General features: G+C 35.3%; 1 long non-coding RNA gene across 2 annotated transcripts; it reads left to right on the top strand.

The window, feature by feature from the left end:
• The first annotated feature begins 1396 nt into the window (after positions 1-1396).
• On the top strand, positions 1397-4918 carry LOC113335335. Of its 2 annotated transcripts, XR_003353283.1 has the most exons (4): positions 1937-2162; positions 2265-2397; positions 2662-2755; positions 4481-4918. It is a non-coding gene; the product is annotated as an uncharacterized LOC113335335 (long non-coding RNA). The 2 variants fall into 2 exon arrangements; XR_003353284.1 differs by lacking the exons at positions 1937-2162; positions 2265-2397 and adding an exon at positions 1397-1846.
• Positions 4919-13953: the final 9035 nt, after the last annotated feature.

Below are 13953 nucleotides of genomic sequence, written 5' to 3'. Positions count from 1 at the left end.
AGAACAAAAACAAGTCGTGAGCGGTTATACTAAATCACACGTATTGGATGTTCACAATATATGCAATGAATAACAATCCCAATAATGCCTGGCGATTTCCTTTTCGATTCATAAACAAGTTTATGAACTTACTTCCTTAAAACACATGTAAAACATTGTTTCCTAGGATGAAATCCTCACCTCATACCCATACATAATCACAATAGCATTTGAACGATTATGTCGATGTCTTATCTACAAAGTTTAATGGTTAAGCAATAAACTTCATATTGTATTCCTTAATACTATGTCTATCTATAGTGTTCATGCTTCGCAGTTTCGCTTTCAATATGCACGACTTGAAAAATACGTTAGGGAATGAAACAGTTCAAGTCAAATATCACTAACCTCAAGTGGAAGGATGATGTTGTCGTTGTAGCTTCTTACTTCTTCAGTTCTTCAAGTCTTCGCAATACTTGTAATGTCTCGTATCCTAATACTTTCAAGCTAACCTATACGAAGTTGACTCTAGTACATAATCGAGCGACTCTTAAATGAGTTTTGATTCACTAAAATATGACAACCAAACTTGACATACCAATGCTTGGTGGATTCAACCGAGCTATGCTCTAACAGGTGGTTCCTAATGCAATTACATAAAACCAATTTAATTATTTTGGAATGAATTTGGTCAGTTCATTAGAGATAATCACCACGAAATTGAAGATACTTTAAACGTTGCTAATGGTTTAGTCGGATCACTTCGGCTCAGATTTGAACCAAATCAAAATTTGCTAATGGTAGTCGTCGGTTGTGAAAAGTATTTATCAGTTTCAAATATGGTTGGGCCGAAAACCAAACCAAAAGCTGTAAAGCCGAAATTATAGGTTTCGATATGCATGGTTGGGCCAGAAAACCAAACTGTATGATGTGACGCAGCCCTAGATAGGGGTGAGCATGGGCCGGTATGTACGGGTTTTTATCTCATCCGCATCCAATTCAATTTAGCACGGATTTCAAATTTGACATCCGCATCCAATGGATGCATGGATGCACAGATTGGGTGCGGATAATCCAATGGATTTGTGTTAATTAAAATTTATAACGAAAAATAAAACCAATATAGATGACTTCTTATCATAGTTACAAAAAGACGTGGTAATTGACTCCTTGATCAAAGAGTCAAAGAGTGGACAGGATTGGCCGGAAAGGGTCATCTCGCGGTCCTTATCGCCCGGATTTCGTTTGACTTGGACGGCTAGGAATGATAGGGGGCCACACATTTTAAACTCGAGTTTTACCATATATTAAACTCTAGGGTTTCTCCCCTCTCTCTTAGTTATCTAATAAGAGTCTTTGGAAGATCGTTGTGCTGAAACAGTCTATGCAAAATCAGAGGTAAGTTATCTTCCTACGAGGTTATTTGATTATATGATTTTGATTTGTTTGTTTTAGTAGTTTTTGTTTGTCTTTGAATTCTGTCAATAGTTTTTGCAAATTTTTTGGTAAATTGATTTTTTTTTCTTTTAGATTGATTAACAACCAACGACAATAGCAATCAATATTTGGAACAATTTTTTTTTTTTGCCAACCTTGCAAGTTGGAAGATGTATCAGATTCCATAAAGTGGGGTAAATATGCTGACCGAGTGGAATGATTTAGCCTAGAGGGTTTTTGCAGCTAATTGTGTTTCTCAGTACCTGTTATATCTTACATGGAGGTGTATCGATTTATGGGCAATGGACTTTCCTGACCGTCGTTGTTTGTGCTGGAAATTTGTTAGTATAGGAGGTGATTTTCCATGCCTACACCGTTAGAGCAGAGGTGCTCAAAGATATTGCTATTGAATGCTTACCAAGGAATTCAGGTTAGCTGGGTTTGGTTCTGTTTTAGAGATTTCGAAAATTTCTGTTATTATTTAAAGATTTCTGTTACTATTTAGAGGTTCTATTAAAATTTCTTCCTTTCTTTATTTTTGAAAATCTAATAATCCCATCCCATACTTAATAAAGTTATTTCCCTTCAAAGTGGAGAAGGCCAAATATAGACCTGCAAGCAAGTTTTTGGTGGCTTAAAAAACACATGGAGCAGTTAGATCACATGTGAAAGGAGTTACACTCGATGAACTTCAAATTAATCTCAACCGTAACAGCCTGATTGCATAATTCAATTATGTTTTGAAGGTTTTTGGTTAACTCACTGCAAAGTTTTAAATAATGAATTGTAGTTTCTTTTGTTTTTCTATGTGGGTAATCTTACTTTGTAATTCGGTTTCGAATTTGTAGGATGACAAAAGTTTTGGTTTCAGCTTAGAGGTAGAGTTTTCAAAGTGCCTCTTCATTTATGAAGATGCTAAAATTGTCTCAGAGTAAATTAGATCTGAGTAAGCCCATGGAATATTTGCATTACATTATTGAGGTAATGTTTGAGCCTCAAGTAAATTCCATGTTGTCTAATTATCAACGAGAACTACCAACGGATATAAAAGACTTTTGATTTAATTCTTATGTTCGATGTGATCTCTTAGTGTCTGCGTCCCACAAAGTATTGACGTAGCAATCAATTAAGCTATATTGGTTCAAGCATTGTAGAACTATGGTTTTAATTCTGCCCTGACTTGGTTTAGATCGTTTCAAATTTCCTTGAATTAACCCTACAAGTTTACTTATTTTACTCCGGCAGTTCACTTGAATATGAGACAATTGGGCCAAGTCAAAACTGTGCAACTTATAGAAGTTCAAGAACATGTCAAACAGAGGCATCACAAAACATATCAGTAAGGAAAATGCTATAACATAGCTCGGTATTTGTTTCAGTTAATTTCTGAATGTTGTACATTTGCTAATACCATGTTATGTGGTTCTGAATCTATTTCGGAGTATATCTGGGTTATGAGGTGGGTTTTATGCATGAATTTAGAGATAAAATATATCAAATTGTGGAAGCGAGAGATGTACCAACCAATTCAATTGTGGAACCTAAAAGAATTTCTAATCGTGCCCTATAAACCTTTTACTTAATTCTAGAACTCTTATGGTGTTAGGTCTATCCACTGTTCTTTAGTTCACTTAAATAACAGTACTCAAGAACATGGAAGTTGTCCTTTTATGCCCTGCTAAGAATGTTGATGAAGACTTGAAGAGTGTGCACAACTTATATTATTGAAGGATGTTGCATACTCTATATCCTCATCCTAAACATGCTTAGTATGTTTGCTTTATTTTAGTTAGTGTCATATGAAATAAACAGCGGGTTCTCATCAGGTCAGAATGGAGGCAACTAAGGTTCATGAAACTATTGTAATAAATGAGTAATCGAAAGACAACTGAACATAATCAATCATTAAGTTGAAAGTCTGTAATACAATATGGGTTTAGTTAGTAATCAAGTTTATATTTTGATTAGTTAATAAGTAGTACTGTGATCAGGTGAATTTCGTTTTTTTCATTAAAAATCAGTATATATAAATAAGATAAAAATATTTCATCAGAAATCATTACGTATATTCAGCTCGAAGTCATGTCGATCTTTGTCGAATATTATATATAGGGGACCATCTGTGTGAATTTACAGGGGTTTTCTTAGGGCTAAAATCTATTAAATTAGGTGATTTGATCATCATGTTTTGCTAAAGACTTCAGCTTTCCCCAAATACATCTAAAGTGGATCTGTTGAAAGTTACAATGTTTAAGGTTTGAAGTTATTTTTTTTTCAGGTAAGGTTGTGAAAAAATTTGGGTGGTGTTGCCGGTAAAAAGGGAAAATGTAGATATACAATTGTTTATGCTTCACGTTTTGTTACTGAAGTTTATGAGGCATTAGTTATTTGAGTAGTTGCTTTGTTAGTATTTGGTCCCAGAGATCTTGCGGAGGCGAGAATTTGCTTGGAACCAATTGTCTTTAATTATTTTTTACTTGAGTTGCATGAATGTAGTGAACTAGGAATCTGGGGAAGGCTGTGTTTTCCAGCCGGTGATTAGAGAACTTCAAGTGTGTTTTGTAGTCCATTTTTAATTCGCAATGATATCTCATACGTGAAATGCAAGACTGAAAGGTGTTATATTTACTATTGAATGGTAAAAGACTGTAATTGATAGGGGTTTCTTGGTTGTAGATGATACCGAGCACTTGGAGCAGACGACCATCAGCCAAGAGACCTCCCCTGATAGAAGAATAAGCCTCGATGACTCCTTCCCCTTGATAGTTTTTATTAATGGACTGTAAAAGAGTGAAACAGTGTATCTAGGATAGGAGTTAGCATAGTACCATAGTTGAATGGATGAGTCATTTCCCTTTATATCTAATATGTCAGCTATGTAGTTGTGAACTAGGAATCTGGGGAAGGCTGTGCTTTCCAGCCGGTGATTAGAGAACTTCAAGTGTGTTTTGTAGTCCATTTTTAATTCGCAATGATATCTCATACCTGAAATGCAAGACTGAAAGGTGTTATATATATTTTGAATGGTAAAAGACTGTAATTGATAGGGTTTTCTTGGTTGTAGATGATACTGAGCACTTGGAGCAGACGACCATCAGCCAAGCGACCTCCCCTGATAGAAGAAGAAGCCTCGATGACTCCTTCCCCTTGATAGTTTTTATTAATGGTAGGTAAAACAAACAATTGGTTCTTGGACTGTAAAAGAGTGAAACAGTGTATCTAGTATAGGAGTTATCATAGTACCATAGTTGAATGGATGAGTCATTTCCCTTTATATCTAATATGTCAGCTATGTGGTTGTTGGATGCATGTTTAGTAGATAAACGGGAAACATATCGAGTATAGTGCGACTTTGTCGATTAACATAGCTGTATAAACTGAAAACCAGAGTATTATGATATTTTTTTAAATGCCTCTTACGTCTTTGGGCTATTTTACAGTCTCCGGGTTGCTATTCTTTCAGTTATGGTTTAGTTTCTTATTTTTCTTAACGCGAGGAATCTTCTAATTCTGTCATGTGTACCAGGATTATCTCGAAAAACCAGTATATCTGACAGTTTACATGCAACTTAATGTTTCTGCTCTTTCTTATGTAAATATTTATCCCTGTATTTATTTAACGGTTGCTATGTAATCGGTTATCAGTTAAATCTTATAATCCACATAGTTTGACAGAAGGTGTGCACGCATGCTCCAACCTTTCGAGCATATTATTTTCATACATCTAGGCACTTTGCTATGTTCTGGGTACAGAAAGCACCATTTTTTAGATGGCATTTCCAAAGCTACGTAGCAATATCAGAGGCTTAGATAAGTCATGGTCATCTATCATACTAAGAAGAATTAGTTATTATTTGCTTGATTAAGTAATCAGTTATTTTAAAGTTTCATGTCTCAAAAGATAAAAAATCACGGCGGCAGTCACTTTTTCTGGGAGTCAAAAGAAATTAGAAGGTGAGGATCCGCATATTTTAGAGCGTGAACTCTTCTCTTCTCCTGGATATTATCCGGGCTAGGGAGTTGAGCCTACATGGCAATTGCAACTCAATTGTAGTTTTTGTGGTGGCCGTGGTTTATTATTAGTAGTTTTATGTTCGCAACAAAGTTATTTGTTTGTTTAACTTGCAAATCAAAAGAATGGGGTGCATTGACCAATTAAACTAAAGCTAAATACTTCTATGCAAAAATTATAATTGATCATTTAGTTTTCCTATGGGACTTAGTGGCATACATGAAAGCATGGTATCATCTTTTTAGAATCAGTGGTTTGGTAGATTTGATCATACTTTTCTAGATATCTTGATAGCAATGCTGGCAAGCTCAACGTGAATACAGGGTAATTGCAGTCTCTAATTGGTGTAGATAATGGCAACTGCAAGATGAAACTTAGCTTATATAAAGACAACTCTCTTTATTGATGTTTAGAAAATCTCTCAAAACTAAACACAAAGCTCTAATCTTGCTCATATGATCAACCACAACTTTGGTGATCATATATATATAGAACTATGAATTCCTTTTCTTAGTCATATTACCTTATTACATGTCTTTCCTTTTCTTAGAACTAGATGACTTCTAATTCCCTTAGGATTACATCAATTTCCTAATCTTGTCCTAACCAGCTTGTTAGTGACTTCTATGTTGAAGTTTAACCAACATTCTCCCCGTTAAGCTTCAACCTTACCCGTGACATATCTTGTACTCCAATCAGTTGTCTCATTTCTTCAAACTTGATCCGAGCTAATGCCTTTGTCAATATATCTGATTTCTGTTAAGATTTGATCTAATTTTGTATTCCAGGCTTGAGGAGCTTGTCTTATACCATATAGAGCTTTTGATAACTTATAAACCTTATGCTCTTGTCCTTTTACTTCAAAACCTTCTGGTTGTTCAACATACACATTTTCTCGCAATTCACCATGTAAGAATGTTGTCTTAACGTCTAAGTAGTGAATTTCCCATGAGTTTGATGCTGCTTATGCTATTAAGAGACGAATTGTCTCTAATCTAGCAACTGGTGCGAAAACTTCATCAAAGTCTATGCCTGATTCTTGAACGTATCCCTTAGCTACAAGTCTTGCCTTATATTTGTTTACAGTACCATCAGCATTCCGTTTTATTTTGAAGATCCACTTAAGACCAATCACTTTTACCCCACCTGGCTTATCAACTAGAAACCAAGTCTTGTTTCTGTTGATTGAATTAATTTCTTCTCTACATGCTTGTGTCCATTTAGTCGAGACCTTTGCTTCCTGAAAATTCCTTGGTTCATCATTAACAGAAAGTATCATTATCTCACATTCTTCTGCAGCTTGAAGAACATAATCCTCCAGATACTGTGGCTTTTGTATATGTCTTGTTGATTTTCGCAGTGGAATGGGTTGAGTTATTTCATCGATCTCTTCTTCTTCTTCTTCTTCTTCTACTTCTTCGTTATTCTCAGTGTTTTCATTATTCTCTTCTTCTTCTTGATTAACATCATTGTTTCCATTGGTATTGATAATTATGGGTCCTTCGCCTTCATCAATTACTTGACGCCATGTCATGTGAAACATTCCTGGATCCCTACTTGGTCTATCATTAGTTTCTTTCCAGTTTCAGTTTTCTTTTTCATCGAATACCACATCTCGACTCATTATTACTCTTTTCATTGTTGGATTGAATAATCTGTAAGCTTTGAATCTGTCAAATGCTTCACTCTTTTCTTTCATAAGAATAGACCACATATATCTTGAGAAGTCATCTATAATAACAAATATGTATTTGTTATTTGCAAGGGTTTGTGGTGTAATAGGAACACATAAATCGGCATGAATAAGCTCTAATGGCTTTGAGGCTCTGAATGTTGTTGCTTTTGGGAAACCTTGACGAGTTTGTTTCCCAACTAAACATGATTCACAGATTTTTGCTTCATCATTTATCTGTGGTGGTCCTCGAACCATCTTGTTTTGAGACATTGCCTTTAAAGTTCTAAAGCTGATGTGTCCTAACCTTGCGTGCCACTTCCATGTCTGATCTTCCAGTCTCATATTCAGACACAATGGCCTTCCAATCATGAGACTTATCTTGTAGAGTCTATTATGTGAGCGTGAGACTCTAACTAAAAGTCTTCCACTTGGGTCATGAACTGTTAGATAATCTTGTCGCATTCTAACATCACATCCAGCTTCTGTAGCTTGTCCTAAACTTAGAATGTTGCTTTGTAACTTTGGGATGAAGTAGATGTTTGTGACAAGCTTTTGTTCTCCGGTCTTGCTCTGAAATACAATTGATCCTTTCCCTTCAATTTCTACAGAAGATCCATCCCCAAACTTCACTTGTCCTTTGATTTTCTCATTGAGTTCAGAAAAGTAGTGTCTCTTACCAATCATGTGATTGTTGGATCCATTATCTAAATACCAGATTCCTTCTTCTCCATCCTTTGATTCGTAGTTCTTTGGTATTAGGTTACCTTCGTTTAAGAATACAACTTCGTGCATGAAAAGAGCTGTATCTGCTTCCCTTGTTTCATTCTTGTTTGTTTCTTCCATCTTTTGTATTCTTTCAGGGCATACAGAGGAGAAGTGTCCTGGTTTATCACATCTATAACAAATAATGTTTGATCTATCCTTCTTTTCTTTCCCTTGGTTTTGATCATTCTGACTTGTTGTTCTATCTTGTGAGTTAAACCTTCCTCCCCTTCCTCGACCTCTGTTTCCTCTACCACCTCTTCCACGACCTCTTCCTCTTGTCGCAGAGTTTTGTTGGTAAGAGTTTGTGTACAAGATTTTTCCTTGAGTTTCTCTATTGTTTTCTTCATCAAGGATTCTTTCTTCATATGCTTTTAGTCTTCCAATTATGTCTTCGTAACTTGTCTGCTTTAGATCCAAGACTTGTTCCAGAGAAGCTATAATCTGGATGTATTTGGATCTTGGCAGACTGTTGAGAAACTTCTTGACCAGTTTATCTTCATCAATGGATTGTCCAAGCGACGCAGCTTTTGAGGCTATCTCTGATAGCTTTCCTGCAAAGCTATCAATAGTATCAGTGTCTTTCATCTTCACTCTTTCAAATTCAGACATTAAGGTTTGCAGACGGGCTTCTTTAACTCGATCGGCTCCGAGATTACGTGCCTTTATTGCATCCCAAATTTTCTTTGAAGTTTCCTGTTCACCAACTTGTAGAACAAGACATTCTGGTATTGCTTGAAAGAGTAATCCAATGGCAACATTGTTTTTGTCTGGGTCCAATGTACCAGGATCAATTGTTTCCCAAACTTTGTAGATTTTCATCAGTACCTTCATTCTCATGTCCCATACTGTGTAGTTTGTGGCGTTGAGGATTGGAACTTGTATTGATGGTGGCGTGAACTGTTTTACACCCACAATGGTGGTTTCGTTTTCCATGGCTCAGAAACAAGCTCTGATACCAATTAATGGCAACTGCAAGATGAAACTTAGCTTATATAAAGACAACTCTCTTATTGATGTTTATAAAATCTCTCAAAACTAATCACAAAGCTCTAATCTTGCTCATATGATCAACCACAACTTTGGTGATCATATATATATAGAACTATGAATTCCTTTTCCTAGTCCTATTAACTTATTACATGTCTTTCCTTTTCTTAGAACTAGATGACTTCTAATTCCCTTAGGATTACATCAATTTCCTAATCTTGTCCTAACCAGCTTGTTAGTGACTTCTATGTTGAAGTTTAACCAACAGTAGATGTTATATTGTCCGTGTCAGGGCATAAAGCGAGTGTATATGTTACATTGTATTTTGCTAGGCTATGTAAGTGTTAGGAATCATTGGATGTTTTGGTTTCATATGCGTTGGTAATTTTTTGCCATTATTTTTGTTGTGTATTTTGTTTCGGAATCGTGGTTTTCGCCGTCTAAGATAGTTTTTCGTGTTTTTGCATCTATCAGAAATTCAACATTTTGACATGCAGGGATGTTTAACTGCCGGTATATATTAGTTTCAGATAGCTATCAAGGTTCCATATCAAACAAACTTATGCCAGCCCTGCTTTCTCAGGTAATTTTGGAAACTCAAGTGTAGTAGGTGGTTAGCTGTATAAAAGTCTCCACCATTACCACAGGTATTTGAACTAGGTTTTCTCATCTTGGTCCATGTATAATACATTCTCTCTGCAATGTGACTTTTTCGTTGTTGCAACATTTCAGATGTTAGTCAGATGTTAGTTGTTGAGTGTCTGATTAGTTCACCCACTTGAGTTTATTTGTTTGTGTGGCAGGGAAGACAAACTAACTATCGGATGTTATATTTTCACAAAATATATGCACTGTTTGTTTAAATTTGCGTTTTTTGCTCGGTTCAGAAAGAAATTCCAGCGTTGTTTTGATTTTCTTGGCTCGATCTTACATGCTCAGACTCCACATGACAATATTAACTAGGTTTTGAGTTTTTAGCATTGCTAGCCAGTTTCCTTGGGAAAAAGGGTTCATGTTAAAAAGTTTTATGAAGAGAGCAAGAAAATGTGAGGTGCTAATTTCATAAGTGTCAGTTTTCTGTTTCAGGGTAAGGGGGTGTAGGCTCAGTAATATTTGCACCAGCTCGGTATTCAGGTGGATTTCAAATTTGGCGAGGTATTGCTTCTATTCTCCGTCTCAGAGTTTTTCCTAAATGGTTTGTCAACCAGCAATTTTTTAATTCTAATAGGATTAAAGCGTAAGAATTGCCAACTACAATCTGTGAAACACGTAGGGATAAATTTGAGGATCTTGGTTTTCATCCAAGCTTTATGTTGTGCTATGAAGATGCGCACCTTCTAGGAGAATCAGTTTATTATTCCCTGCAAATAACATCCAGGAAATGGCTAATGAGGTTGCTATAGGGTCAGTTGGCGATTGATTGTATTTGGTATACTCAAATGATGGTATTTATTAACATAACTTAGTGCTTTTCGTTATATGATGGATTCGATGTAACAATTAATAAAAAAATTCAACTATGTAGAACAGAAGGTTTTATAATTTTTTTAAGTTGTTGGCTTTCATTTTCTAAATACTTGCAGTCCAATGCACGAAAACTCAGCGTTTCGTGGTGATTTTCTTGCAATTCAGCGAAAAATATTAATGAACTTGGTTATATGGACGACAATTTTGTGATTTCTCAACAAGGTCTGTATATGACCACTCTCATTTATCTCTATAACCCTTATCATGCATGCCTTTTACTTATGGTAATGTTTCTTATGTGATTTTAACAGATATACAAAGATTAAAATTTGTTTCAATGTATCTGTCAGTAACCTCTCAAAAATGTAGAGGGCAGTTGGATTCTGTCAAGATAGATAAGGCTACTCATTTAAGAATTTAAGCCAAATGCAAAGTGTGCCTACCTTATTAACTTCTGATATCAAGTAAGTTTTTTTTTTTGTTGAACTAATGTTTTACACTATCTGTGTATCGGAATTGAAAAAGATAATACGATATTATATAACAGAATGCTAGACCTCGAGTATTCTCTATCTACTCGAGGATTCCCAGGCAAAGCTAGGCCTTCTATGCTGGCCTGAAAATCAAAGGAGTCAGAGTTACTATGATTATGATCCAGAAAATCATTGGAATTGTTATTGAAGCCACTGTCAAGTATAGATGCATGCACATAGTCGTCGCCATGGTAAACAAGAGGTTTGTTTTGTATGATATTCACCGTCTTTTGCTTAAAGTATGATCCTTGTATTTTCATTTTGGCCTCTTTCAGATGGGATTCTTCCATGAAGGTGACCATGTTCATATAATTTTACTTTGGTTTTGGACCATTCATTAAATGTCATTGGATTTTTCTCCAATGCAGAATATTGTTTCTGCAACATTTTTTTGGTTACGTTGGAGGTCTTCCCCGAAAGGTTAATCTTTATGCTGGAGAGTAGAATGACATTTTAGATTCTCACCATTTTTAATATCTTTCGATCCTAGAGAGATATTCTAGATGGCTTCACTATCATGGTTTCGAACTCCATGAAGACAAAATTGTACAGGTTTCTCCAGCCTAATCAGTTTTGTCACTATTGTTTGCAGAGAGTGATGCAGTTGAGGAATCTAGATGGAACATGCAACCAACAATTTGATCCGGATGATAAAAATGATGGTTGCTGAGTGGTTCCATCAGCAGATTGAGTAAAATTCAAAAGATCTCTGACGTTGATAATTTGGGTAGTTTATTTTTCTCAATCATCATGGGCGCATACCTATTAGTATTCGAATTCGTCCGAATTTCCACTGCTTTGAATCGAAATGTGACAAGCTTTCATTCTGAATTCAATTACTCATCCAGAAAGGTGTGTAAAATTTCTATTGTGTGAAGTTTGGTTAGATGAAAGATGTTCTATTTATGACATAGTTTACATCCAGACAGGTCATGAACTCATGGTGTAGCCGTAGAGATGGAGCAAATCTCTGCCTTATTTTCTCTGGCTTCAAAAAGCTTAGCCATCTCTTTGGCTTCAATAAGCTTTACCGATTTGTCTTTTTCTCATTTAATGCAACTTTTCTTTTTTCACTTTGTGGTATTTGTAGTGTTTGTATCTATTTTCACCTTTCGTCAAGAATTGTTCATTTCGTGTATTTAAAAATCTAGACGATTCGAATACGTAACATAAAATAATAGACTGTTACTTAAATCCATTTCATTACAGTGAAATCGGTAATGATTCCATGACTTTAATGTAAACCGGAACGTTTGAGTTGTTTTAGTTATGCCCTCTTCTAGATGGTGTTGAACGTCTGAAGGGTACATCTTTCTTTTACTTGCAGGTAAATGTTAGATTTGTGGATCCATATGCAAGGTAACATTCATCTTTAGATTTGGTTTCAACTGCTTATAATCTTTGATCCATAAAGGACTAGGTTCGCTATTTTAAACTATCAACTCAAAACAATAAGCGTTAATATTTCCAAATTATGACCGGTGAGTAATTTGTGTTTTTTATTTTATGTTGGGACATTTCGTTTCAGTTTCTTTTATCTCATTAATCATGAGTTTTTTCCTACAAACAATCTTCTTATTGTATAGTGCATGCTTTGCTCTTAAAGCAGTAAATGGTGACACTAGGTAGTGTTGTCTTCATTATTCAAGAAAAGGTAAAAAAGCTGATCAATGTAAGTTGCATATGAGGTTATTTTTGTAAATACTGGAATATTATTTTTGTAAATATTGTTAGTATTATACTTGGATTTGGAGCAGCGTCAGGTATACTCTTTCCTTGCTATCCTCAATCTTTTGAACACACAGATCTATGTATTGCTGTCTTAGCTCAAATGGCAGAGCACATGGTTTCACTCATGTAGTTGTGGGCTCGACTCGCACAGATGGCACAATTATTTGAATTTGAATAAGCCAAAACCTTACGTGTTTTCGATACGTACTAATATATAGTACAGCATATATTTACATGCGAGCATGCCATATATCATCTACGGCAAGATTTGTGGCTGCGAATATATTTGCCACTGCAGCAAGAGAACATGGTCAAACTTAGGCCTTAACATCAAAAAACATTAAAGTGATACTTCTCTTCATTTGTGAAAATAAATCACTCAGTGTAATTCCAAAACAGTAAATTGGAAACCCGGTTGAACCGCAACATCACAATGCCAAGTAACTTAGCCACCATTATTACGTGGCTTTCTCCCATACCATTTTCTTTTAGCATCTGCTATTACTGAAAAATAAGTTTTTGTTCGCAATTTTAGTCTCTGGTTGCATCTTAGGATTGAGAAAGTTTTACCTGTTGTTTCTATGTTTGTCAGAAGCATACATTATGTGCCCTACAGCTAGGATGTATAAATCTTGGTCAACCATTTTCTTCGGTCACAAAGGGATTTAGCGTCATAAACTAATGTTTCATATACCGAGGACCTATGTAACTGAATGCAATAGGAAACATCCTTTAACCATAATCTCTCCCCAAACCGCACCGGCGATTTCATTATTCGCAGAAGAAGCCATCAGACAAAAAGGAATCGATTTCTCAAGGTACCTATGATAATTGATTCTTTGTTTAATAATATTTGATAGATGTCCTCTTTATCTATGTATGTATAATTATTATCAGTTTTATTTCCAATTTATTGTGTACAGAACTATGAACCACATGCATACAATGTTGTGATAAGAGTTCTTCTTTGGATTTGTAGATATGAATGGTACGTACTCTAAAGTTTATGCAGTATGTACTATTTTTGAGAATGAATTTTGTAGACAACTAGGATGGGATCTGAGAGTAGGTTACATCTCATAGAGGAAGCTGGAGAGTAGCCAGAAAGGGAACTCACTCCAAAGTTGTCTGTCAAATTGGCATTTTGTAATAGACAGGATAAGATAAAAGGAAAAAAAGAACAAGAAAAAAAAAGGCATGCTCCAAAAATCATTTTATAAAGTTTTGTCAATAGATTAATATTTTGCAATAGAGTTAAGAGCGTCCCAAAGTAAAGGCTCTTTACTTTGGGATTTTTTTTTTTTTGTAAGATGCATAGAGTTGCAAATAAAATAGTGCACTTCATTTGAAGTATGAAAAAATTAGGT

Source organism: Papaver somniferum, unplaced genomic scaffold (assembly GCF_003573695.1).
Source record: "Papaver somniferum cultivar HN1 unplaced genomic scaffold, ASM357369v1 unplaced-scaffold_139, whole genome shotgun sequence".
Taxonomy (NCBI): Eukaryota; Viridiplantae; Streptophyta; class Magnoliopsida; order Ranunculales; family Papaveraceae; genus Papaver; species Papaver somniferum.
Note: the sequence above shows the minus strand (reverse complement) of the source record. Positions and strands in the feature narration are given on the sequence as shown.